The sequence below is a fragment of the Protopterus annectens genome, chromosome 4.part0 (assembly GCF_019279795.1).
Source record: "Protopterus annectens isolate FY-2018-M chromosome 4.part0, PAN1.0, whole genome shotgun sequence".
Classification (NCBI taxonomy): domain Eukaryota; kingdom Metazoa; phylum Chordata; order Ceratodontiformes; family Protopteridae; genus Protopterus; species Protopterus annectens.
Window position 1 is genome coordinate 1,874,487,129 of NC_056733.1, and position 27,366 is coordinate 1,874,514,494.

The 27,366-nt window shown below is 46.5% G+C and overlaps 1 protein-coding gene across 1 annotated transcript in view; it reads left to right on the top strand.

The window, feature by feature from the left end:
- Positions 1-27,366, top strand: part of CNOT8 (CCR4-NOT transcription complex subunit 8) — a 562,923-nt gene that overhangs the window by 255,674 nt on the left and 279,883 nt on the right. The gene's annotated exons all lie outside the window — the stretch shown is intronic.

Here is a 27,366-nt window from a genome sequence, read left to right on the forward strand (position 1 = left end):
TCCATGTTTTGATAAAAAGTCTATGTTCGTTTTTGTGATATCTGTTTTTTTTCCTTTACGTTGTGTAATAGGATTTTGTGGTTCTTTTAATTTCCCATATCCCACTTTTATGTTTTCTATTTAGTATAGCTTGCTTTTAGAGAAACGCATGTATTTTCCAGGTAATGTAGTAGTGTATCCTTGGCCATTAGTTTACATTATGACTGCATTGATTTTTGCTTTATATCTCATGAGTGGTGCTCCCCATTTTTTAGGTATTAGGAAAGTGGTGTTAATGTATTCCTTTGAGATAGCTTGATAGTGCTACCTTGTCAAATGTTATCAATATTTCATTTTTAGCTCTTTATTTTTAATTTTTCAGGCCTCAAATGATTCAAGTTGCCAAGTTCACGCCCATCTTCTGCTTTTGTGGATTACAAAGAGTTTGTGAGAGCTGCATCCACTCCCAAGCAACCATCTTGGGTGTATGTCCCATGGTGTAGGCATTGCTGCTCTTCTGACTGGGTGAAGTTTAATTTCTTCCAGTTTACATCTGAGGGAGTGGTCCCTTCTGGTACTCCTGCAAGTACTTAGTAGTTTCATTCTGGGTGTAGGCTTGTAGGCTTTTCCCTTGGATGATGAGTGTCCACAGAGCTTTCCATCCCAGATTTGTAGGTTATACATGTTCATCGTGCATGCAGCTGCAGTCATCACACTTGGGTTATCCTGCCGTCAGGCGGGTCCTCGGTCGGCCAAATTCCAAAGTCTAGGTCCGGCGTCAGTTGTAGTCGCTTCTTCCCTGACGTCAGTGCGGCAGGGGTATAAAAGAGCCAGCCGACACCATTTTCTTCAGTCTTTCTTGCCGCGCGGTGCCCGAAGCTGAAGCAGTTCGCAAGTGCCGGTCGGCCAGCTCCTGAGATTTACGAACAGTATTTCAGCCAAAGTCGTCTTTAAAGCCAAGTACCCCGTCGGGGAAACTTTTCTTGCCACAGACCGATGTCAGACAAAGTTAATAATTGCATTTCTTGTGGGAAGCAAATACCGCATAAGGATTTTCACTCTTTCTGTATACCTTGCTTAGGGCCAGACCACGACGTCTCGGCCTGCTGTTTTTGTGCTAGGTTTAACAAGCGCACTATTAAGCGCCGGGCGGAGTTCGCCCTTCATTATTTTGGCAAAAAATTTAATTATATCATGTCGTCGGATACACCGATGCCAGTTTTAGGCAAAAGACGCAAAGATAAGGACCGACATCCGAGGCCTGCACCGAGTACTGAGACCACGCTTAGGCCGACTATCGGTTCGCCGGTTCTCAGCGAGGCGCCTACGCAGCCCCTTACTACCGATGAAACTATTTTACCTGTGACTTCAGTACCCGAGGTCGCAGGTTCCTCTGTCTCCATTCCTACTGCAGATACCGACACCACTCTTGGCGGGGTAACCGAAAATTTAGCGAGGCCTGCCATTTCTGAAGGCGTCTTCAGGCCTACCACCTTCTCTATTAAATCCTTCACTAAATTTAAAGCTGCAATGAAAACTAAAGAACAGGGTCCTCAGACCTCCTCCCAAGGCCCCATGCCTAAAAAACAGATGGTTAAAATGGCTGAGGATTTGATAACTCTCATCAGGGGTTCTCAACCCCCCTCAGACAAAAGACCCAGGTTGGAGGAAGACTACCCTTCCTCAGACCAGGCTTCTATTACCTCAGACCATTCTGAGGACCAGGAATTATGCCTATTCCCCTTTTGAAGACTCTGATGCTGAGGAGTCTATTCCCTCGGTCTTCCCCCCCGAGGACTACTCTTTTGGGGAAACCCTGCATACATTGAGAGAGCACTTCCACTGGGAAGGCCAAGATTACTCCGATTCCAAGAAAAGGCTCAGGGAATTTCTACTGCTCCCCCAGCATAGGCCCCTGGCTATCCCTCCTGTTTTAGATATTTTGGATGATGTGTACGCAGAAGCCAGTCTTAATCCAGACTCTTTACCTCCAGTCCCTGTTAAACCAGACAGATATTACCTGGTTCCTGATTCTCACCAGTTCCTTTATAAAAGCCATACTGCTGACCCAGAAACAATTTCACAGGGTCCCAAGGGGATTAAGTCCTCTACTGCTAAAAACCCTTTACCTTCAGAGAGATTCCAGAGCATTAAAAAGGTGTATACATCAGCCACTTTAACCATGAGGGCGTTAAACTGTCAATTTCATATGTTAAAGTACCAACAGTTCTTGTTATCTCAGCTGAAAAGCAAAATGACACAAACAGAACAGCCAGATTTGAAAGAGTTGCAGGATTTGTTGCATGGAGCAGAGCAAGTGGGGAAACATACCTTGCAGTGTGGTTTTGATGCTTTAGAGGCCTCACGTAGAGCTGCTGTCACGGGGTCTGTCATACGTAGACATGCTTGGCTCAAAGAGCAAACCTTATCAGATCATGTCAAAGCAAAGTTATTAGATGCACCACTTCAAAAAGATGTATTGTTCAGTTTTAAAGCTGAGGGAGGTACTAAAGAAAATGGAGGAAAAAGTGAAATCTATGCAAACAGTTAAAAGATTTCTTGCAGGTGCAACCTCCACGCTTCAGCAGAAACTGGCCTTCAAAAAATTGGTCCTTTCCAGCCACGGACAGACCCCAAAGGGGCAGATCGCCCAAGGGGTAGAGGACAACCTCAAGGATCTTACAGAGCTAGACAGTGGCAAGCACCAACCCCAAGAGGTGGAGAAGATAGACCACAGTCATTTAGAAAACGGACACAATGACTTCCCCCTATGCCTGCCAAACAAAGCTATAATGGCAGCACCTTTGGGCGGAAAACTGGCCTTATTTTCAAAAAAACTGGCACATTGTTACAAAAGACAAATGGATTCTGGATATTATAGACAGAGGCTACAGGTTCCACTTTCACACCCTTCCAAAAATGAGAGGCATGCCAAACCTGCCATAAAATCAAAGGGCAGAGGCACAAAGACAAATTTCCGCTCTCATGGATATGAAAGCAATTCAAGAGGTACCTGCAAAAGAACAAGGTCAAGGTTTTTATTCAAGGCTATTTCTGGTACCAAGGAAGGACAAAGATTGGAGACCCATCTTAGACCTATCTATTCTAAACACATATCTAGAGGTACCAAAATTCAAGATGCTCACATTACAGCAGCTTCTTCCCATGTTGGGCAAGGAGTCTTGGCTGGTAACGTTGGATCTCAAGGAGGCATACCTGCATGTCCCTATCAGACAAGATTGCAGAAGATACCTCAGATTTCTTGCAGGTTCAACCCATTACCAATTCTCTGCATTGCCCTTTGGCTTATCTACTGCGACCAGAGTGTTTACAAAATGCCTGGCATCAGTAATTGCCTTCTGCAGACAACAAGGAATACAAATCTACCCATATCTGGACTGCCTGATCCAAGCGGACAGCAGGGACATTCTATTGCAGCATCTGGCGTTTGTAATAAAACTATTAAACTACCTGGGTTACACAGTGAACAAAAAGAAATCAAAACTAATACCTTCTCAACAGATAATTTTCCTGGGTGCCAGCTTAAATACAACAACCCAGATGGCCTACCTCACGCCAGACAAACAAGGGCAACTGTCTCAATACTTCAACAAAATGGCAACTTTAACCAGACTTAACTGCAAGGAAAGTCCTGCAGGCTCTGGGGTTCATGGCATCTTGCATTCTACTAATACCATGTGCAAAGCTGCATATGAGGAAACTACAATGGTACCTAAAAAACTTATGGTCTCAACACAGCCACAGCTTGGAAACAATTATACCACTCATTCCATGCCTTCAAAAGGAATTTTTGTGGTGGGCTCAAGCATGCCAAAGAAACACAGGTCTCCCTTTCTGTTTACCTCAAGCAACTCAAATCATCACAACAGACGCCTCAGACTATGGCTGGGGAACACACATGGCAGATCAGTGCATTCAGGGAAAATGGTCCCAAAAAGAGAAGCACCTACACATCAACCAAAAGGAGATGCTAGCCATGCAAAATGCTCTTATGACCTTCAAAGACCTACTGCATCCAGGCCAGCTATTAATAAGGACAGACAACACCACAGTCATGTGGTACATAAACCGGGGGGGGGGGACTCATTCATACCCCCTTTGCAGGCAATCTATGACCCAGTGGAACACAGCACTGGAATTACAAATTCAACTACAGGCACAATTCCTGCCTGGGAAGGAAAACACACTGGCAGACAACTTAAGCAGAAATATGACAGACCCACACAAATGGAAGTTGCATCCTCAAGTCTTCTCAAAGGTAACTCAGGCATGGATGGGGACAGCCAGACATAGATCTATTTGCTACCCACAGAAATTACCAGTTGGAGAAATTCTGTTCAAGGACCTATCATCCACAAGCCTGGAAAGTGGACGCACTCTCTTGCAATTGGACAACTTTGACAGTCTATGCCTTTCCGCCTCTACCTCTACTGACCAAAGTTCTATTAAAAACCAGAGCAGAGAGGCCACAAATTATTCTCATTGCTCCAGACTGGCCACGACAGCACTGGTATCCTCTCCTAAAGAGCCTGTCACACTCACCACCATGGATCCTACCTCTAGTTCCTCTTCTGTTGTCCCAGCACAACTACAAATCCCTTCACAGCCAGCTCAGAACCTTAAATCTAGCTGCATGGAGAATACCTTAATTTCCCAACAGAGACTCCTCTCCAAGGAGGTGTCATCTTGGAGGCCAGGAGACCCTCTACTAGAAAAACCTACTCCGCCAAATGGAAACGATTTTGTTCCTGGAATCAAGAAAAGGGCCAGAATCCTTGGGTAATAAATTTACCTCAAATTTTGCATTACCTAGCTGAGATGTTAAACAGTGGCCTTTCCTTCTCCTCCATCAAGATCCACATTTCAGCACAATACAATACAGATCCTCCTTTATTCACTCATCCTCTATTAAGGCAGTTCCTCAGAGGGGCAAAAAATATAAAACCCCCACGGAAACCACCAGCCCCAGCTTGGGACCTCAACTTCGTATTGGAAAAGCTGACCCTGCCTCCTTTTGAGCCGGCTTCTTCAACAGAGCTACAGTACTTGTCATGGAAAACAGCCTTCCTTCTAGCTATTACCTTACCTCAGCACGCAGGGTTTCGGAGCTACAGGCCCTCATGGCTGTGCAACCATTCATCATTTTCCATCAGGACAGGGTTTCCTTACGAACCAACCCTACCTTCATGCCAAAGGTAGTATCCAGTGTAGCTCTGAATCAGATTATTCATTTACCTACCTTTTATCCAAATCCACAGAACAAAGGAGAGAGGCTACTACATTCCTTGGACATTCACAGGCAACTCTTTTGGACAGAACAAAGTCATTCAGGAAATCTGCGCAGCTCTTTGTCCTATGCTACAGGTGCTCAAGGAAAGGCTATTTCCAAACAGACTATTTCAAAATGGATAGCCCACTGCATACGCTTTTGTTATTCATTTCATGGAAAATCAGTGCCTGTATACATCAGATCCCACTCCACCAGTGCTACAGCTACCTCTGCAGCTTTCCTCAGGGGGGTCCCTACCAAGGACATTTTGGAAGCAGCTACTTGGAGTTCAGTGCACACTTTCTCCAAGCACTACCACCTTCCACTATACTCAAAATCTAGAGCGGGCTTTGCCACAGCAGTCCTGCAGGGCATTCTAGCCCCTCCTAATTCCGCTTAGTACCTGCCACCCTTACTTAGCTTTGGGATTCTACCCAAGTGTGATGACTGCAGCTGTATGCACGATGAACATAGTACAGTTTTGTACCTACCATAAATGTAGATGTTCGAGTGCTCATACAGCTGCAGTCCAGGTTACCCTCCCTCCATCCCCTCTTAGGACAGGGCTTATGACAAACACCTTTAACATACAACCTATTTGGGGTATTCCTTTATGGTGTATTTGCTTGCAACTACTGTTTTGATTTATCTACTTTGTATGTTTGCATAATATCATGATGTCCTTCATGGATGCATCTGCAGTCATAACAAATGGGTTGTCCTGTCGTCAGGCAGCCCTTCGGTCGGCCGGATTCCAAAGTCTGGGTCCGGCTTCGGCTGATGTCGCACTTCACCCGACGTCATCTCTGCTGGTCTTCGGGTATAAAGGCATCAGCCGACGCCATTTTCCTCAGTCTTTCTTGCCGCGTGGCGCCCGAAGCAGAAGCTGTTCGCAAGTGCCGGTCGGTCAGATCCAGAGATTACTACTACCGAATACTACTTCAAGACTTCTAAAAGCTAAGTACCCCGTTGGGGACTCTTTCTTGCCTCAGCCGATGTCAGAAAAAGTCAATAACTGTTTAACTTGTGGGAAACAAATACCTCATAAAGATTTCCACTCTTACTGTCTGCCTTGCTTAGGCCCAGACCACGACGTAGCAGCCTGTTCAGCCTGTGCTTCCTTCAACCGGAACGCTTAGGCGCCGGTCGGAGTTTGCTGAACAGTTTTTCGGCTCAGATTTCGCGTACATTATGCCGTCGGATCCTCCGACTATCCAAATTGTTAAAAAACGCAAAGAAAAAGACAGACACTCGCGGTCCGCGGTTTCGGCCGAAACCACGGTTAAGCAAGCTGCGAGTGTCTCGGTTTCGGCCGAAACCGAGAAAACTGGTCAATCTTCAGCGAATCCATGACTACTACTGAGGCTCCTGCTACCTTACCTGAATCGGCCTCAGAAATTTTGCCTACAACTGTGGTTCCTAGTGATTTATCAGACACCATCCCTTTGGATGTTTCTACCCCAGCACGTGGTGCTGCTAGGCCTCCTGCAGCCATGTCTATTAAGGCCTTTGCCAGGGCTAAAGCAGCCAAATCTGCTAAATCAGTGCCTGTTAAGCCCCCCTCACACAGGCCCACTTCTAGTTCACAAATGCTTACTCTGGCAGAAGATTTAATATCCTTAATTAGGGGATCCCAATCTCACCCGGACAGGGCCTCTCAGCCCCCAGAAAAGAGACCTAGAGCAGAGCCCCCCGAGCCAGTGTCCTCTGATGATTCTGCGGATGACTCAGACATTACAGACCAGCCAGAGGCTCCTTTTTCTACTTATGAAGATTCCGATGCTGAAGAATCCATTCCAGCTGCCTCACCACCAGAGGAATTTTCCTTTGGGGAAACCTTACATGCCATGAGAGAACAATTCCAATGGCAGGGACAAGATTTCTCAGATTCAAGAAAAAGCTTAGGACTTTTCTGCACTTACCACAACATAGGCCCTTAGCTATACCTCCTGTACTGCCTGTTGTGGATGATGCATTTAATGATGTCTGCACTGCTCCTGATTCTTTACCTCCAGCCCCTGCCAAACCAGATAGATTTTACAGGGTGCCAGACACTCATCACCACCTATACAAGGCCCCACTTGCAGACCCCGAAACTATATCCCAGGGGCCTAAGGCAGTAGCCTCGACCACAGCAAAAAACCCTATTCCTTCTGAAAGGGAATCCAGGTCCTTAGAGAGATGGGGGAAAAGTTTACACCTCTGCTACTCTCTCAGCTAGAGCTTTAAACTGTCAGTTTCACATGATCCAATACCAAGAGTATATGCTTGATCAGTTAACTAAAAAATTGTCCTCTGATGAATCTTTAGATAAGAAATATGTATTAGAAATGGTGAATAACATCCAACAGGTTAGTAACCATTGCTTAAAATGTGGCTATGATGCACTGGAGGCTTCATTTAGATCAGCCATGACTGGCACAGTGATAAGAAGGCATGCATGGTTGAAAGAACAGGTCTTACCGGATCATGTTAAAGCAAAGCTATTAGATGCTCCTATGGATAAGGCCAGTCTATTTGGTACACCTGCCCAGCAGGTAATGAAGAAAATGGAAGAAAAGGCAAAATCTGTACAAACAGTTAAAGATTTCTTACAGGTTCAGCCCCCAAGGTTTAGCAGGAACTGGCCTGCCAAAAATTGGTCCTTTCCTGACTCCACAAGATCCCAAAGGGGCAGGAATAGACGCTCTAGAGGCAGAAATCAATCCAGAGGAGGTTCCTACAGAGGACCACAGTGGCAAGGCAATAACCGAGGCACAGACACAACCACTGCCACTGCAACAGGACAATCACAGTGACTTGGCTCTGACTCCGCCTACCAGGGAGCAAATAGCAGCACCATTAGGCGGAAAGTTAGCCTTATTTTCGAAAAATTGGCACTATATCACAAAAGACAAGTGGATTTTGCAAACCATAGACCAAGGCTACCGGTTCCACTTCCACACCTTACCAGTAAAAAGAGGAATGCCAAACCTGCCTTCAAATCAAAAAATAGAAGCTCTGCAGCAGATAGCGGAATTAACAAAGATGAGAGCTGTGGAAAGAGTACCAATAACAGAACAGGGCAAAGGATTCTACTCCAGACTCTTCCTAGTGCCAAGAAAAGAGAAAAATTGGAGACCTATTCTCGACCTGTCCATCTTAAACACATACATCATTGTCCCAAAATACAAAATGCTGACCCTACAGCAACTTCTTCCCATGCTGGGCAAGGAGTGTTGGCTGGTAACTCTAGATCTCAAGGAGGCGTACCTGCACGTCCCCATTCGACCAAATTGCAGAAGATACCTCAGATTTCTTGCAGGATCAGAGCATTATCAATTCTCAGCATTGCCCTTTGGCTTATCTACTGCGCCCAGAGTATTCACAAAATGCCTGGCATCAGTAATCGCTCACTGCAGAGTACAGGGAATCCAAATTTATCCATACCTGGACGATTGCCTGTTACAAGCAGACAACAAAAGCAAACTGACAACAGATTTACAAAGGGTCATTTACTTGCTACAAGCCCTGGGATACACAGTCAATTTACAAAAGTCAAGGCTGATACCATCCCAAACAAGAACATTCTTGGTGAATTGGACACAGTAAAACAAATGGCATTCCTAACTGCAGAAAAACAAAAAGAGCTCCCTCTTTACTTCTTGGCATTAACAAAGCAGAACAAACTAACAGCAAGAAAAGTTCTGCAGGCCTTGGGCTTCATGGCATCATGCATAATTTTGGTCCCACATGCCAGACTGCATATGAGAAAGCTACAGTGGTACCTAAAGAATTTATGGTCTCAGCACAGGCACAGCTTAGAAGCAGAAATACCACTAATCCCATGCCTAAAACAGGAGTTCCTATGGTGGGCTCAAGCATGCCAGTCAAACCCAGGCTTACCCTTCCACAACTTTCGAGCAAGCCAAACCATCACAACGGACGCCTCAGACCTAGGATGGGGGGCGCACATGCTGGACAAATGCATACAAGGATTGTGGACTCAGGACCAGCCGCACCTGCACATAAACCAAAAAGAAATGCTGGCAGTAAAACTGGCAATCCAAAAATTCAGACCATTCCTCAAAGAAGGCCATTTGATGATAAGGACAGACAACACCACAGTCATGTCAATGTCAATACCCCTGATGCCTTTGATGTTAACTCAGAACAACTACAACATCATGCATCCAAACCTAAAAACCTTGCAACTGACTGCCTGGATCATCACATAGCAGCAACTAACCCAGACCTTTCACAAAGGGTTAAAGACATTATCCTTGAAGCCCGCAGACCTTCAACAAGAAGGAACTATGCAGGAAAATGGAAAAGGTTTGTCATTTGGAGTACTGAAAGAGGAAAAGATGTGTCGAACATAGATATTGCTAACATTCTGGAGTACTTGGCAGAGCTTCTACATACAGGCCTGTCCTATTCCTCCATCAAGATACATGCATCAGCTATTTCAGCAGAATACAGCTTTGATCCACCTGTCTTTTCACATCCTCTACTCAGGCAGTTCCTCAGAGGGATCAAGAATGTAAAACCTCCTAGGAAACCACCATTACCAGCATGGGACTTGAACTTTGTGCTAGAAAAGTTGACACTCCCTCCGTTTGAACCAGCAGCAACAGCAGATCTACAACACCTGTCATGGAAAACTGCTTTCCTACTGGCAATTACCTCAGCAAGGAGGGTTTCGGAACTACAGGCCTTAATGGCAGTGCAACCCTTCCTAATCTCCCATCAAGATAGGGTGTTCATGAGAACTAATCCTACATTTATGCCTAAGGTGGTATCCAGAGTGTCTTTAAACCAGGCAATCCACCTACCTACCTTCTTTCCCAATCCACAAAACAGAGGGGAAAGAATGCTGCATACCTTGGATGTACATAGACAGTTACGCTACTACCTGGACAGAACCAAAAGTAACAGAAAAACTGACCAGCTTTTTGTAGCCTATGCAACAGGAAGTGAAGGAAAAGCAATTTCCAAACAGACAATCTCCAAATGGATAGGAAATTGCATAAGATTCTGTTACTCCTACCATGGAAAACCAATTCCACAGAACATAAGACCTCATTCTACAAGGGCTACAGCCACTACCACAGCTTTCTTACGAGGAGTGGCAACCAAGGACATTATTGAGGCGGCTACTTGGACCTCCGTGCATACATTTGCCAAGCATTATAATTTACCTCTATACTCTAGATCCCGAGCAGGGTTTGCCACTGCTGTACTGCAAGGGATCCTAACTACACCATAATTTTTCTTCCTCCTCCCTAGTTTGGCTATGGTATTCTACCCATTTGTTATGACTGCAGATGCATCCATGAAGGACATAGTACAGTTTTGTACCTACCATAAATGTAGATGTCCGAACTGGATAGCATCTGCAGTCAGGATTACCCTCCTCCTTCCCTCTGTGGTACTCCTAGGGTATTTACCCTCCTAATAGCTAGCTGGGGAGTCTCTTATGGTGTATTTGTTTGTATATATGTACATACATGCTTATTTTTGTGTTTGCCTTCTACTTTTTTGGAAACATTGGCATTTATCCAAAATTTAGCCTTCCAAGAGGGCAACTGGCATCTGGGGCAAGAAACACTGAGGAAAATGGCGTCGGCTGATGCCTTTATACCCGAAGACCAGCAGAGATGACGTCGGGTGAAGTGCGACATCAGCCGAAGCCGGACCCAGACTTTGGAATCCGGCCGACCAAAGGGCTGCCTGACGACAGGACAACCCATTTGTTATGACTGCAGATGCTATCCAGTTGGACATCTACATTTATTGTAGGTACAAAACTGTACTTTTTGCCTTCCTTTCTGGGGGCACCTGACATCTGGGGCAAGAAAAACTGAAGAAAATGGCGTCTGCTGCCTGTTTTATACCCCTGCTGCACTGACGTCAGGGAAGAAGCGATGACAACCGACGCCAGACCTAGACTTTGGAATTCGGCCGACCGAGGACCCGCCTGATGGCAGGATAACCCAAGTGTGATGACTGCCAGCTGTATGAGCATTCGAACATCTACATTTATGGTAGGTACAAAACTGTACTTTCCAGCCTCCCAACCATAGCTTTGGGACTCTACCCAAATGTAATGACTAACAGTGAAACACGAAGAACATAGTACAGTTGTGTACACTTACCATAAATGTAGATGTTCGAGTGTATTCACTGTTGCAGTCCAGGTTACCCACCCGCCTTCTCCCTTTTTTCTTTTGGATCTTATCTTTCCTTCTCTGATTTATACTACCTTTGTGATGTATTTTCTTATAGATAAAGGTAAAATTTATATTGGTGTATTTCTGAATAGATACATAAACTTTGGCTACCCTTTTTGGGGGCACCTGACATCTGGGGCAAGAAAAACTGAAGAAAATGGCGTCGGCTGCTTCTTTTTATACCCCTGACGACCTCAGACCGGCTGAGGGGAACCTGCAAGCAGGATTACCCAAATGTAATGACTGCAACAGTGAATACACTTGAACATCTACATTTATGGTAAATGTACACAACTGTGCTTTCTATTTGCACGGGTTTTAACCCGCACGCTATCAAGGGTAGATAGGCTGAGTTGGCCTTGAAAGGCCTTCTACCCACTACTGAGGTGGCTGCCTCATCTACTGCTGTGGCTACCTCTCCTTCCTGTCTTGTCCTTCCTTCTCCTCCCTCCCAGTCTGGGATTCACCCACCTGTTTCTAAGCCTGCGGAAGTGGAGCGCAGAAAAGGCAGAGAGAAGGAGAGAGAGCACAGGTCTGAAAAACGTAAGAGGTCCCCGGACTTTTCTACTTCTACTCCCGCCAAGAGTTAGTCTAGGATCCGTGACTCCCCTAGGCTCCGATCTCCCAGATTTTCTGAGGAGCCACGACCACCATCTAGGGCCCTCGGTTCCTTGACCCACCAGGTCAGTGTCCGTGGCTTTGTCGATGTCCACCCGAAGCCTTTCCGAAGATATGGATGCATTGATGAGGTTCATTCATACTTAAATCCAAATGGGAGTCTTGCCAGCCCCCTCTCCCTTTGGGGGGGTGCTCACTTCCTTTATTCACGCCAGTTTCTCCTTCTCTGATCCGACCACCGGGTTCGGAGTATTTGGATCCGAGGATGGCCTTAGTTAGGGGGTCAGCGCCAACGGAACCTGTCTCCTTGACACAGGCAGCTACCTGGAGCGTGTTGGATCCAACCAGATGTCCTTCAAGGATGCATCTGCAGTCCTAACAAATGGGTTGTCCTGGCCTCAGGCAGCCCTTCGGTCGGCCGGATTCCAAAGTCTGGGCCTGGCCTCGGCTGATGTCGCACTTCACCCGACGTCATAGCTGCAGTTCTGCGGGTATAAAGGCATCAGCCGACGCCATTTTCCTTAGTCTTTCTTGCCGCGTGGCGCCCGAAGCAGAAGCTGTTCGCAAGTGCCGGTCGGTCAGAACCAGAGATTGCTACTACCGAAGACTTCTAAAAAGCTAAGTACCCCGTTGGGGACTCTTTCTTGCCTCAGCCGATGTCAGAAAAAGTGAATAACTGCTTAACTTGTGGGAAACAAATACCTCATAAAGATTTCCACTCTTACTGCCTACCTTGTTTAGGCCCAGACCACGACGTAGCAGCTTGTCTAGCCTGTGCTTCTTCAACCGACGGACGCTTAGGCCGGTCGGAGTTTGCTGAGCAGTTTTTCGCCCGCTTTTGCTTATATTATGCCGTCGGATCCTCCGGCTTCACATTTAACTAAAAGCGAAGGAAAAGGACCGACACTCGCGGTCCGTGGTTTCGGCCGAAACCGCGGCTAAGCCAACCGCGAGTGTCTCGGTTTCGGCTGAAGCAGAGTCCGCGGTTCTTCCTTCGGCCGAAAGCATGCCTCCTTCTACCGAGGCCTCTTCCAGCATGGCTGAATCTGCTACTGAAAATCCACCTGCTCTTAGAGTTTCTCAGGATTTATCAGATACTATCCCCTTGGATGTATCTACTCCTGCACGTGGAGCTGCTAGGCCCCCTGCATCCATGTCAATTAAGGCTTTTGCCAGGGCTAAAGCAGCTAAATCTTCAAAGCCCATGCCTGCTAAAGCCCCCTCTCACAGGCCTAGCTCTACTACTCAAATGCTTAGTCTAGCAGAGGATCTCATTTCTTTGATCAGGGGAACCCAGTCTCACCCTGACAGGGCCTCTCACCCACCTCCAGAGAAGAGGCTTCGAGCAGAGCCCCCTGAGCCAGTTTCTTCAGATTATTCTTCTGATGATTCAGAAAATACAGATCCTCCAGAGGGCCCTTACTCTCCATATGAGGACTCTGATGCAGAGGATTCCATACCTTCTGCCTCTCCTCCTGAGGAATTTTCTTTTGGGGAAACCTTGCATGCTATGAGGGAACAATTTCAATGGCAGGGCCAGGATTTTTCAGATTCTAGGAAAAGGCTTAGGACCTTTCTGCATTTACCACAGCATAGGCCTTTAGCTATTCCTCCAGTACTTACAGTTGTGGATGATGCATTTAATGATGCTTGTACTGCCCCTGACTCACTGCCTCCGGCCCCTGCTAAGCCGACAGATACTACAGGGTTCGGACACACATTATCATTTGTATAAGGCTCCTATTGCAGATCCTGAAACTATTTCACAGGGCCCCAAAGCTGTAGCAGTTGCCTCTGCCAAAAACCCCCTCCCCTCTGAAAGAGAATCTAGGGCATTGGAGAGATGGGGTAAAAAAGTTTATACTTCTGCTACTCTTTCGGCTAGGGCCTTAAACTGTCAATTCCACATGATTCAGTATCAGGAATTTCTGTTAGATCAGCTCACTAAAAAACTGTCCTCTCCTGAACCTTTAGACCGTAAGTCCCTTCAGGATTTGGTGCATAACACTCAGCAGGTCAGTAATCATTCCTTAAAATGCGGCTATGATGCACTGGAGGCTTCCTTTAGATCAGCTATGACTGGTACAGTGTTCAGAAGGCATGCATGGTTAAAAGAACAGTCCTTACCAGACCCATGTAAAGTCAAAGCTTCTAGATGCTCCCATGGAAAAGCACAGTTTGTTTGGTTCCCCTGCACAGCAAGTGTTGAAGAAGGTGGAAGAAAAAGCTAAATCTGTCCAGACAGTCAAGGATTTCTTACAGGTCCAGCCTCCGAGGTTTAGTAGGAACTGGCCTTCCAAGAATTGGTCCTTTCCAGACACCACCAGAGCACAGAGAAGCAGAAATAGACGCCCTAGAGGCAGAGGTCAATCCAGAGGTGCCTATAGGGGACGTCAGTGGCAGCCTAACAGCCAGAGAACTACTGCCACAGATCCAGCCACTACCACTTCTACAGGACAATCACAGTGACTTGGCTCTGAAACCGCCTACCAGGGAACAACTGGCAGCACCCTTAGGCGGAAAATTAGCCTTATTTTCAGTAAATTGGCATCACATTACAAGAGACAAATGGATTTTACAGACAATAGACAAAGGCTACAGGTTTCACTTCCATACTCTTCCAAGGAAGAGAGGAATGACAAACCTACCTCCAAACCAAAGGACAAACGCTCTACAACAAATAGACCACTTACTAAGGATGAGAGCTATAGAAAAGGTACCGGCTATGGAACAAGGACAAGGATTTTATTCAAGGCTTTTCCTAGTACCAAGAAAGGAAAACAATGGAGACCTATCCTCGACCTGTCCGCTCTAAACACATATCTCATTGTTCCAAAATTCAAAATGCTGACCCTACAGCAACTTCTTCCCATGCTGGGCAAGGAGTCTTGGCTGGTGACTCTGGATCTCAAGGAGGCATACCTGCACGTCCCCATACGACCAAATTGCAGAAGATACCTCAGATTTCTTGCAGGATCAGAGCATTATCAATTCTCAGCATTGCCTTTTGGCTTATCTACTGCCCAGAGTATTCACGAAATGCCTGGCATCAGTAATTGCTCATTGCAGGCTACAGGGAATTCAAATTTATCCATACCTGGACGATTGCCTGTTACAAGCGGACAGCAAAGACAAATTAACAAAAGATTTGAAAAAGGTTATTCACCTGCTGCAAGCCCTGGGATACACAGTCAACACAAAAAAGTCAAGGCTGATACCATCCCAAAGGATAACCTTCCTGGGTGCAGAACTGGACACATCAAACCAGATGACATTCCTCACAGCAGAAAAACAGAAGCAGCTACCACTCTTTTTTTATGGCATTAACAACGCAGAACCAGCTTACAGCAAGGAAAATCCTGCAAGCCCTGGGTTACATGGCATCCTGCATAATATTAATTCCACATGCCAGACTACATATGAGGAAGTTGCAATGGTACCTGAGAAATTTATGGTCTCAGCACAAGCACAGCCTAGAAACCAAAATTCCAATAATACCATGCCTGAAGCAAGAATTCCAGTGGTGGGCCCAGGCCTGTCAATTGAACAAAGGACTGCCCTTCCACAGGCCTCACCCAAGCCAGACTATCACCACGGACGCCTCAGACCTCGGTTGGGGGGCACACATGGTGGACAAGTGCATACAAGGCTTATGGACTCAAGACCAGATGAACCTACACATGAATCAAAAAGAGATGCTGGCAGTAAAACAGGCAATTCAGACCATTTCTACAACAGGGTCATTTGCTGATAAGGACGGACAACACCACAGTTATGTGGTATATCAACAAACAGGGAGGCACACATTCATATCCCCTATGCCGGATGGCAATGGACCTCTGGAATGTGGCCCTGAGCTTCAACATTCAGCTCCAAGCCATATTCGTGCCAGGAAAAGAAAATATACTAGCAGACATCTTAAGCAGAACCACCACGGATGCCCACGAATGGATGCTGCATCCAGACATCTTCAAAACCATCACAAGGAAATGGGGACTGCCAGAAATAGACCTGTTCGCATCCCCACACAACCACCAACTGAAAAAATTCTGCACAAGGACATACCACCCACTTGCTTGGAAGGTGGACTCCCTATCCTTCAGTTGGGAAAACCTGACAGCATATGCATTCCCACCTCTTCCTTTGATGCACAAAGTGCTACTGAAGATCAAAGAAGATCACCCGAGGATCAACTTGATGGCTCCAGATTGGTCGATGCAACATTGGTACCCGCTGCTGAGGAGTATGTCCCGGGAACAAGCATGGCCTCTACCCCTACTACCTCTACTGCTAACACAGAACAACTTCAAAATCCTGCATCCAAACTTGAAAACACTGCAGCTAGCTGCTTGGAACATTACATAAGGAAAAATAACCCAGATTTATCTCAAAGGGTTAAAGACATTATCTTGGAGGCTCGCAGACCCTCAACAAGAAAAACTTATTCAGCAAAATGGAAAAGATATCTCATTTGGAGTGCAACAAAGGGAGTAGATGCATCATTGGCAAACATAGCTAACATCCTGGAATACTTAGCAGAGCTTTTCCACAATGGTCTGTCTTACTCCTCCATTAAGATTCATGCATCAGCAATTTCAGCAGAATACAACATGGATCCTCCAGTCTTTTCTCAACCTCTACTCAGGCAGTTTCTAAGAGGAATTAAAAATGTAAAGCCACCAAGGAAACCACCATTGCCTACATGGGACTTGAACTTTGTGTTAGGAAAGTTGACACTCCCCCCTTTTGAACCAGCAGCAACAGCAGAACTACAGTACTTATCTTGGAAGACTGCATTCCTGCTTGCAATCACTTCAGCTAGAAGGGTTTCTGAATTACAGGCATTAATGGCAGTACAGCCCTTCCTTATCTTCCATCAGGATAGAGTGTCCATGAGAACTAATCCTACCTTTCTGCCAAAGGTGGTCTCCAGGGTTTCATTAAACCAAGCAATACACCTACCAACATTCTTCCCCAACCCACAGAACAGGGGGGAAAGATTGCTGCATACCTTGGATGTACACAGACAACTGCGCTACTACCTGGACAGAACCAAGAACAATAGAAAAACTGACCAGCTTCTGGTAGCATATGCAACAGGAATGGAAGGAAAAGAAATTTCAAAACAAACAATCTCAAAATGGATAGGAAATTGCATTAGATTTTGTTACTCTTTTCATGGAAAGGCAACTCCAGAAAACATCAGACCTCATTCCACAAGGGCTACAGCCACTACTACAGCTTTCTTACGAGGAGTGGCTACCAAAGACATTTTAGAGGCTGCTACTTGGAGCTCCGTGCATACATTTGCCAAGCATTACAATCTACCTTTATACTCCAGATCCCGAGCAGGTTTTGCCACTGCTGTTTTGCAAGGGATCTTAACTACACCATAAACTCTTAGTGCCTCCTTAGTGCCTCCTCCCCCAGTTTGGCTATGGTATTCTACCCATTTGTTAGGACTGCAGATGCATCCTTGAAGGACATAGTACAGTTTTGTACCTACCATAAATGTAGATGTCCGAGAGGTATGCATCTGCAGTCAGGATTACCCACCCTCCTTCCCCTCTGTGGTACTCCTAGGGTATTTGCCCATCTTGTAGCTAGCTGGGGGAATCTATTATGGTGTATTTGTTTGTATATATGTATATACATGTTCATTTATATTTGCTCTCTCTTGTTTGGAAACATTTGCATTTATCCAAATTTAGCCTTCCTAGAGGGCACCTGGCATCTGGGGCAAGAAACACTGAGGGAAATGGCGTCGGCTGATGCCTTTATACCCGCAGAACTGCAGCTATGACGTCTGGTGAAGTGCGACATCAGCCGAGGCCAGGCCCAGACTTTGGAATCCGGCCGACCGAAGGGCTGCCTGAGGCCAGGACAACCCATTTGTTAGGACTGCAGATGCATACCTCTCGGACATCTACATTTATGGTAGGTACAAAACTGTACTTTCTCTGAAGTTTCTTTCATGGAAAACACTCTTCCTTGTCGCTATTACCTCGGCCAGGAGAGTGTCAGAACTTCATGCCCTTTCTGTTCGTCCCCCTTATTTGGTCTTCCACAAGGACACGGTATCCCTGAGAACTAATCCATCCTTTTTGCCTAAGGTGGCTTCGAAAACTAATTTGAACCAATCTATTGATCTCCCTGTATTTTTCCCTAATTACTCCAACAGATCGGAACAAAAATTACATTATCTTGATGTTCACCGCTAACTCGGATATTATTTGGACAGAACAAAACAATTCAGGAAATCCGATCAGCTCGCTCTTTCTTATGCTGAAAATAAGAAAGGCCTTCCTGTTTCCAAAGTGACCTTATCTAGATGGCTTTCTTCCACCATCTCCGAAATCTATCAGCTCAGGGGCAAACAGCTGTGCTCAAAACCAAAAGCGCATTCCACCAGAAGTTTAGCCACTTCCACAGCCTTTCAGGCTAGACTCCCTTTAGACACTATTTGTGCAGCAGCCACTTGGGCCACTCCTCATACCTTTGTGTCTCATTACAAATTGGATTTGGCCTCCAGGGATAGAGCCAGTTTTGGTTCTACGGTTCTCAAGAGTCTGTTCCATTGAGCCACCCAGGATAGAGGTGCTAGGACGCTTGGTCCCATCAAGCAGAATGAAGGTAGATTGACAACTTAACATTGAGAAGTTATGTACCTACCATAACGTTCCATGTTAGTTGTCTTCTCGCCTTCTTTCTTGCGACTCCCTCCTACCCCTTGCCTGGACAGACCTTGTTCTCCTTTGTCTGAAGATTGCTTCTTTAGGCACCAGTTAGTTACCTGGTTCCCATTTCAGCCCTTCCTTAGGGTAATTGCTTTCTTTCCTCAGTGGAAAGTTTTTTGTGCTAGGTGTGTTTCCCTATAGGTACAAACGAGATCTGGGTACTTACCGCCTTGCATCATGGGATATGGGGCTGCCTCGAGCTGGTAAAAGTGACTCTCGAGCTTAGCAGTGCAGTGAGCCGAGGATCTCGAACCCGTCAAGCAAGAAAGAAGGCGAGAGAAGACAACTAACATGGAACGTTATGGTAGGTACATAACTTCTCATTTGTCTTGTGGTAAACAAATACCTCATAAGGACTTCCATTCTCTCTGCCTGGGCCCTGACCACGACGTCTCTGCCTGTGCTGCCTGTGCCTGCTTTAATAAGCGCACTCTCAGGTGCCGGGCAGAATTCGCCAAGGACTTCTTCGGTGAATCCTTTGCGTATATCATGCCGTCGGAACAACCAACAACCCAATCTGCTAAAAAACACAAGGACCGGGACCGACATCTTCGGCCCGCGTCCACTACCGATGTTTCTCCTAAACCCTCTACTAGCGCTCTGGCTCCTTTGGAAGTGGTAAACCTACCGCTCCAGGCCGACGACACAGCGCTAACACGACCTTCGGTCTCGGAGACCTCTCCGGTGCTGGTTGTGGATTTTCCTCCGGAAACCGAAGTTCTGGATCTACCCGACACCATTCCGGTGGACAAGGTAACGCCTGCACGTGGGGCTGCTAGGCCTCCTGTTTCCATGTCCATCGAGGCCTTTGCACGTGCTAAGGCCGCCAGTCGGGCCAAGGCCCATCCTAAGCCTGCCCAGGCCCCTTCCTCTGATAAGCAGATCATGTCTCTGGCTGCAGATCTCATTTCCCTTATCAGGGGGTCTCAGCCTCATCCGGACAGGGGTTCTCAGCCACCTGCAGAGAAAAGGCCTAGATCTGAGCAGGTGGACGACCTCTCCTCGGATGAAGCCTCTGGGGATTCTGAGCACTCTGACACTCAAGAAGAACCCTTCCAGGCCTACGAGGACTCTGATGCTGAGGAATCAATTCCCTCAGCCTCCCCTCCAGAGGATTTCTCATTTGGGGAAGTTCTGCATTCCATGAGAGAACATTTTCAGTGGCAGGGTCAGGAATTCTCTGACTCCAGGAAAAGGCTTCGTACTTTCCTCAAGCTCCCCCAGCACAGACCTCTGGCTATCCCTCCATTTTGGATGATGTTTTCTCTGACTCCAGTGCCAACCCTGACTCACTTCCTCCTGCTCCTATCAAGCCGGACAGATATTATAGGGTCCCTGACACTCACAAGCACCTTTTTAAGGCCCACTCTGTGGATCTAGACACTATTTCACAGGGCCCCAAGGGAGTGGCTTCCTCCTCTGCCAAAAACCCTCTGCCAGCTGACAGAGAAGCTAGGTCCCTGGAGAGATGGGGTAAAAAAGTATACACCTCCACTACCCTAGCCATGAGGTCTCTTAACTGCCTTTTTCACATGTTTCAGTACCAAGATTTTCTCCTGGATGATTTACAGAAAAAGGTAGCCTCTTCTGAGCCTATTGATAAAAAGGCACTGCAGGATCATATACATAGCACTCAGCAGGTTAATAACCATTTTCTGCAGTGTGGTTATGATGCACTGGAAGCTTCATGTAGGGCAGCTATGACTGGGGCTGTAATACGTAGACATGCTTGGTTGAAGGATCAATCTTTGCCTGACCATGTTAAAGTAAAGTTACTGGATGTGCCTTTGGAGAAACAAAAGCTTTTTGGTGGTACTGCACAAGATGTTTTGAAATCCATAGAGGAAAAAGCAAAGTCAGTACAGACAGTAAAGGATTTCCTTCAGGTTCAGCCACCCAGATTCAGCAGAAACTGGCCCTCAAAGAATTGGTCCTTCCCCGGCTCTGACAAGTTTCAAAGGGGAAAAAGCAGACGAGCCAGGGGTAGAGGACAACACCAAGGATCTTACAGGGGCCGCCAATGGCAACCTCCAAACCAAAGAAGTGGCGCAGACAGATGTCTTCAAGGATGCATCTGCAGTCCTAACATATGGGTTGTCCTGCCTCAGGCGGCCCTTCGGTCGGCCGGATTCCAAAGTCTGGGTCTGGCCTCGGCTGATGTCGCACTTCACCCGACGTCACAGCTGCTGGGGGATAAAGGCATCAGCCGACGCCATTTTCCTCGGTCTTTCTTGCCGCACGGTGCCCGAAGCAGAAGCTGTTCGCAAGTGCCGGTCGGTCAGATCCAGAGATTTCTACTACCGAAGACTTCTAAAAAGCTAAGTACCCCGTTGGGGACTCTTTCTTGCCTCAGCCGATGTCAAAGTAAATAATTGTTTAACTTGTGGGAAACAAATACCTCATAAGGATTTCCACTCTTACTGCCTTCCTTGCTTAGGCCCAGACCACGACGTATCAGCTTGTCTAGCCTGTGCTTCCTTCAACCGACGGACGCTTAGACGTCGGTCGGAGTTTGCAGAGGAGTTTTTTGATGTCCTTCATGGATGCATCTGCAGTCATAACAACTGGGTTGTCCTGTCGTCAGGCAGCCCTTCGGTCGGCCGGATTCCAAAGTCCGGGTCCGGCCGCTGATGTCGCACTCCACCCGACGTCATCTCTGCTGGTCTTCGGGTATAAAGGCATCAGCCGACGCCATTTTCCCCAGTCTTTCTTGCCGCGTGGCGCCCGAAGCAGAAGCTGTTCGCAAGTGCCGGTCGGTCAGATCCAGAGATTACTACTACCGAATACTACTTGAAGACTTCTAAAGCTAAGTACCCGTGGGGACTCTTTCTTGCCTCAGCCGATGTCAGAAAAAGTCAATAACTGTTTAACTTGTGGGAAACAAATACCTCATAAAGATTTCCACTCTTACTGTTTGCCTTGTTTAGGCCCAGACCACGACGTAGCAGCCTGTTCGGCCTGTGCTTCCTTCAACCGACGAACGCTTAGGCGTCGGTCGGAGTTTGCTGAACAGTTTTTCGGCTCAGATTTTGCGTACATTATGCCGTCGGATCCTCCGACTACCCAAATTGTTAAAAAACGCAAAGAAAAAGACCGACACGGTCCGCGGTTTCGGCCGAAACCACGGTTAAGCAAACCGCGAGTGTCTCTGTTTCGGCCGAAACCGAGAAAACTGATCAAAATACAGCCGAATCTATGATTACTACTGAGGTTCCTGCTACTTTATTTGAATCAGCCTCAGAAATTTTACCTACAACTGTGGTTACTACTGATTTATCAGACACCATCCCTTTGGATGTCTCTACCCCAGCACGTGGTGCTGCTAGGCCTCCTGCAGCCATGTCTATTAAGGCCTTTGCCAGGGCTAAAGCAGCCAAATCTACTAAATCAGTGCCTGTTAAACCTCCCTCTACCAGGCCCACTTCTAGTTCTCAAATGCTTACTCTGGCAGAGGATTTAATATCCTTAATTAGGGGATCTCAATCCCACCCAGACAGGGCCTCTCAGCCCCCAGAAAAGAGACCTAGAGCAGAGCCCCCCGAGCCTGTGTCCTCTGATGATTCTGCGGATGACTCAGATATTACAGACCAGCCAGAGGCTCCTTTTTCCAATTATGAAGACTCCGATGCTGAAGAATCCATTCCAGCTGCCTCTCCACCAGAGGAATTCTCCTTTGGGGAAACCTTACATGCCATGAGAGAACAATTCCAATGGCAGGAACAGGATTTCTCAGATTCCAGAAAAGACTTAGAACTTTTCTGCACTTACCACAACATAGGCCCTTAGCTATACCTCCTGTCCTTTCTGTTGTGGATGATGCATTTAATGATGTCTGCACTGCACCTGATTCCTTACCTCCAGCCCCTGCCAAACCAGATAGATTTTACAGGGTACCAGACACTCATCACCACCTATACAAGGCCCCCCTTGCAGACCCCGAAACTATATCCCAGGGGCCTAAGGCAGTAGCCTCGACCACAGCAAAAAACTCTATTCCTTCTGAAAGGGAATCCAGGTCTTTAGACAGATGGGGCAAAAAAGTTTACACCTCTGCTACTCTCTCAGCTAGAGCTTTAAACTGTCAGTTTCACATGATACAATACCAAGAGTTTATGCTTGATCAGTTAACTAAAAAGCTATCCTCTGATGACTCTATAGATAAGAAATATGTATTAGAAATGGTAAATAACATACAACAGGTTAGTAACCATTCTTTAAAATGTGGCTATGATGCACTGGAGGCTTCATTTAGATCAGCCATGACTGGCACAGTGATAAGAAGACATGCATGGTTGAAGGAACAGGTCTTACCGGATCATGTTAAAGCTAAGTTATTAGATGCTCCGATGGATAAGGCCAGTTTGTTTGGTACACCTGCCCAGCAGGTAATGAAGAAAATGGAAGAAAAGGCAAAATCTGTACAAACGGTTAAAGATTTCTTACAGGTTCAGCCCCCAAGGTTTAGCAGGAACTGGCCTGCCAAAAATTGGTCCTTTCCTGACTCCACAAGATCCCAAAGGGGCAGGAATAGACGCTCCAGATGCAGAAATCAATCCAGAGAGGGGTGCCTACAGAGGACGACAGTGGCAAGGTAATAACAGAGGCACAGATACAGCCACTACCACTGCAACAGGACAATCACAGTGACTTGACTCTAACTCCGCCTACCAGGGAACAAATAGCAGCACCATTAGGCGGAAAATTAGCCTTATTTTCGAAAAATTGGCACTATATCACAACAGACAAGTGGATTTTGCAAACCATAGACCAAGGTTACCGGTTCCACTTCCACACTTTACCAGTCAAAAGAGGAATGCCAAACCTGCCTCCAAATCAAAAAATGGAAGCTCTACAGCAGATAATGCAATTAACAAAGATGAGAGCTGTGGAAAGAGTACCAATAACAGAACAAGGCAAAGGATTCTACTCCAGACTATTCCTAGTTCCTAGAAAAGAAAAAAGTTGGAGACCTATTCTCGACCTGTCCATCTTAAACACATACATCATTGTCCCAAAATTCAAAATGCTGACCCTACAGCAACTTCTTCCCATGCTGGGCAAGGAGTGTTGGCTGGTAACTCTAGATCTCAAGGAGGCATACCTGCACGTCCCCATTCGACCAAATTGCAGAAGATACCTCAGATTTCTTGCAGGATCAGAGCACTATCAATTCTCAGCATTGCCCTTTGGCTTATCTACTGCCCCCAGAGTATTCACAAAATGCCTGGCATCAGTAATCGCCCACTGCAGACTACAGGGAATCCAAATTTATCCATACCTGGACGATTGCCTGCTACAAGCGGACAACAAAAGCAAGCTGACAACAGATTTACGAAGGGTCATTTACTTGCTACAAGCCCTGGGATACACAGTCAATTTACAAAAGTCAAGGCTGATACCATCCCAAACAAGGACATTCTTGGGCTGAATTGGACACAGTAAAACAAATGGCATTCCTAACTGCAGAAAAACGAAAAGAACTCCCTCTTTACTTCTTGGCACTAACAAAACAGAACAAGCTAACAGCAAGAAAAGTTCTGCAGGCCTTGGGCTTCATGGCATCATGCATAATCTTGGTCCCACATGCCAGACTGCATATGAGAAAACTACAGTGGTACCTAAAGAATTTATGGTCCCAACACAGGCACAGTCTAGAAGCAGAAATACCACTAATCCCATGCCTAAAACAGGAGTTCCTATGGTGGGCTCAAGCATGCCAGTCAAACCCAGGCCTACCCTTTCACAACTTTCGAGCAAGCCAAACCATCACAACAGACGCCTCAGACCTAGGATGGGGGGCTCACATGCTGGACAAATGCATACAGGGATTGTGGACTCAGAACCAGCTACACCTGCACATCAACCAAAAAGAAATGCTGGCAGTAAAACTGGCAATCCAAAAATTCAGACCATTTCTCAAAGAAGGCCATTTGATAAGGACAGACAACACCACAGTCATGTGGTACATCAACAAACAGGGAGGCACTCATTCATACCCCCTATGCAGAATGACTTTGGACCTTTGGAACCTGGCACTCAGCTACAACATCCAGTTACAGGCAATATTTGTACCGGGAAAGGAGAACACTCTAGCAGACATGTTAAGCAGAACCACCTCGGATGCTCACGAATGGATGCTACACCGACATCTTCAAGACCATCACAAAGAAATGGGGACTGCCACAGATAGATCTATTCGCTTCCTCTCAATCACCAGCTCAAAAATTCTGCACAAGGACATTCCACCCACTTGCATGGAAGGTGGATTCGCTCTCCTTCAGCTGGAAAGGTCTGACAGCATATGCATTCCCACCTCTTCCCTTGATACACAAGATATTGCTAAAAATCAAGGAAGAACGTCCAAGGATAATCCTGATAGCTCCGAACTGGCCAAGACAACACTGGTACCCATTGCTGAGGAGCATGTCTCGGGACAAAATGTGGTCAATACCCCCTGATGCCTTTGATGTTAACTCAGAACAACTACAGCATCATGCATCCAAACCTAAAAACTTTGCAACTGACTGCATGGAACATCACATAGCAGCAACTAATCCAGAGCTTTCCCAAAGGGTTAAAGACATTATCCTTGAAGCCCGCAGACCTTCAACAAGAAGGAACTATGCAGGAAAATGGAAAAGGTTTGTCATTTGGAGTGCTGAAAGAGGAAAAGATGTGTCGAATATAGATATTGCTAACATTCTGGAGTACTTGGCAGAGCTTCTACATACAGGCCTGTCCTATTCCTCCATCAAGATACATGCATCAGCTATTTCAGCAGAATACAGCTTTGATCCACCTGTCTTTTCACATCCTCTACTCAGGCAGTTCCTCAGAGGGATCAAGAATGTAAAACCTCCTAGGAAACCACCATTGCCAGCTTGGGACTTGAACTTTGTGCTAGAAAAGTTGACACACCCTCCTTTTGAACCAGCAGCAACAGCAGACCTACAGCATCTATCATGGAAAACTGCTTTCCTACTGGCAATAACCTCAGCAAGGAGGGTTTCTGAACTACAGGCCCTAATGGCAGTACAACCCTTCCTAATCTTCCACCAAGATAGTGTCCATGAAAACTAATCCTACATTTATGCCTAAGGTGGTATCCAGAGTATCTTTAAACCAGGCAATCCACCTACCTACCTTCTTCCCCAACCCACAAAACAGAGGGGAAAGAATGCTGCATACCTTGGATGTACATAGACAGCTACGCTACTACCTGGACAGAACCAAAAGTAACAGAAAAACTGACCAGCTTTTTGTAGCCTATGCAACAGGAAGGGAAGGAAAAGCAATTTCCAAACAGACAATCTCCAAATGGATAGGAAATTGCATACGATTCTGTTACTCCTTCCATGGAAAACCAATTCCACAGAACATAAGGCCTCATTCTACAAGGGCAACAGCCACTACCACAGCCTTCTTACGAGGAGTGGCAACCAAGGACATTATTGAGGCGGCTACTTGGACCTCCGTGCATACATTTGCCAAGCATTATAATTTACCTCTGTATTCCAGATCCCGAGCAGGGTTTGCCACTGCTGTACTGGAAGGGGATCCTAACCACACCATAAGTTCTTCTTCCTCCTCCCCTAGTTGGCTATGGTATTCTACCCAGTTGTTATGACTGCAGATGCATCCATGAAGGACATAGTACAGTTTTGTACCTACCATAAATGTAGATGTCCGAACTGGATAGCATCTGCAGTCAGGATTACCCTCCCTCCTTCCCCTCTGTGGTACTCCTAGGGTATTTACCTCCCTAATAGCTAGCTGGTGGGGGGAGTCTCTTATGGTGTATTTGTTTGTATATATGTACATACATGCTTATTTTTTGTGTTTGCCTTCTATCCTTTTGGAAACATTGGCATTTATCCAAAATTTAGCCTTCCAAGAGGGCAACTGGCATCTGGGGCAAGAAACACTGAGGAAAATGGCGTCGGCTGATGCCTTTATACCCGAAGACCAGCAGAGATGACGTCGGGTGAAGTGCGACATCAGCGAAGCGACCGACTTTGGAATCCGGCCGACCGAAGGGCTGCCTGACGACAGGACAACCCAGTTGTTATGACTGCAGATGCTATCCAGTTCGGACATCTACATTTATGGTAGGTACAAAACTGTACTGTCCCGCTTTTGCATACAAAATGCCGTCGGAGACTCCGACTACACAATTAGCTAAAAAGCGCAAGGAAAAGGACCGACACTCGCGGTCCGCGGTTTCGGCTGAAACCACGGTTAGGCCAACCGCGAGTGTCTCTGATGTCCTTCAAGGATGCATCTGCAGTCCTTACAAATGGGTTGTCCTGTCGTCAGGCAGCCCCTCGGTCGGCCGGATTCCAAAGTCTGGGTCCGGCTTCGGCTGGTGTCGCACTTCACCCGACGTCATAGCTGCAGTTCTTCGGGTATAAAGGCATCAGCCGACGCCATCTTCCTCAGTCTTTCTTGCCGCGTGGCCAAGCAGAAGCTGTTCGCAAGTGCCGGTCGGTCAGATCCAGAGATTACTACTACCGAATACTACTTCGAAGAC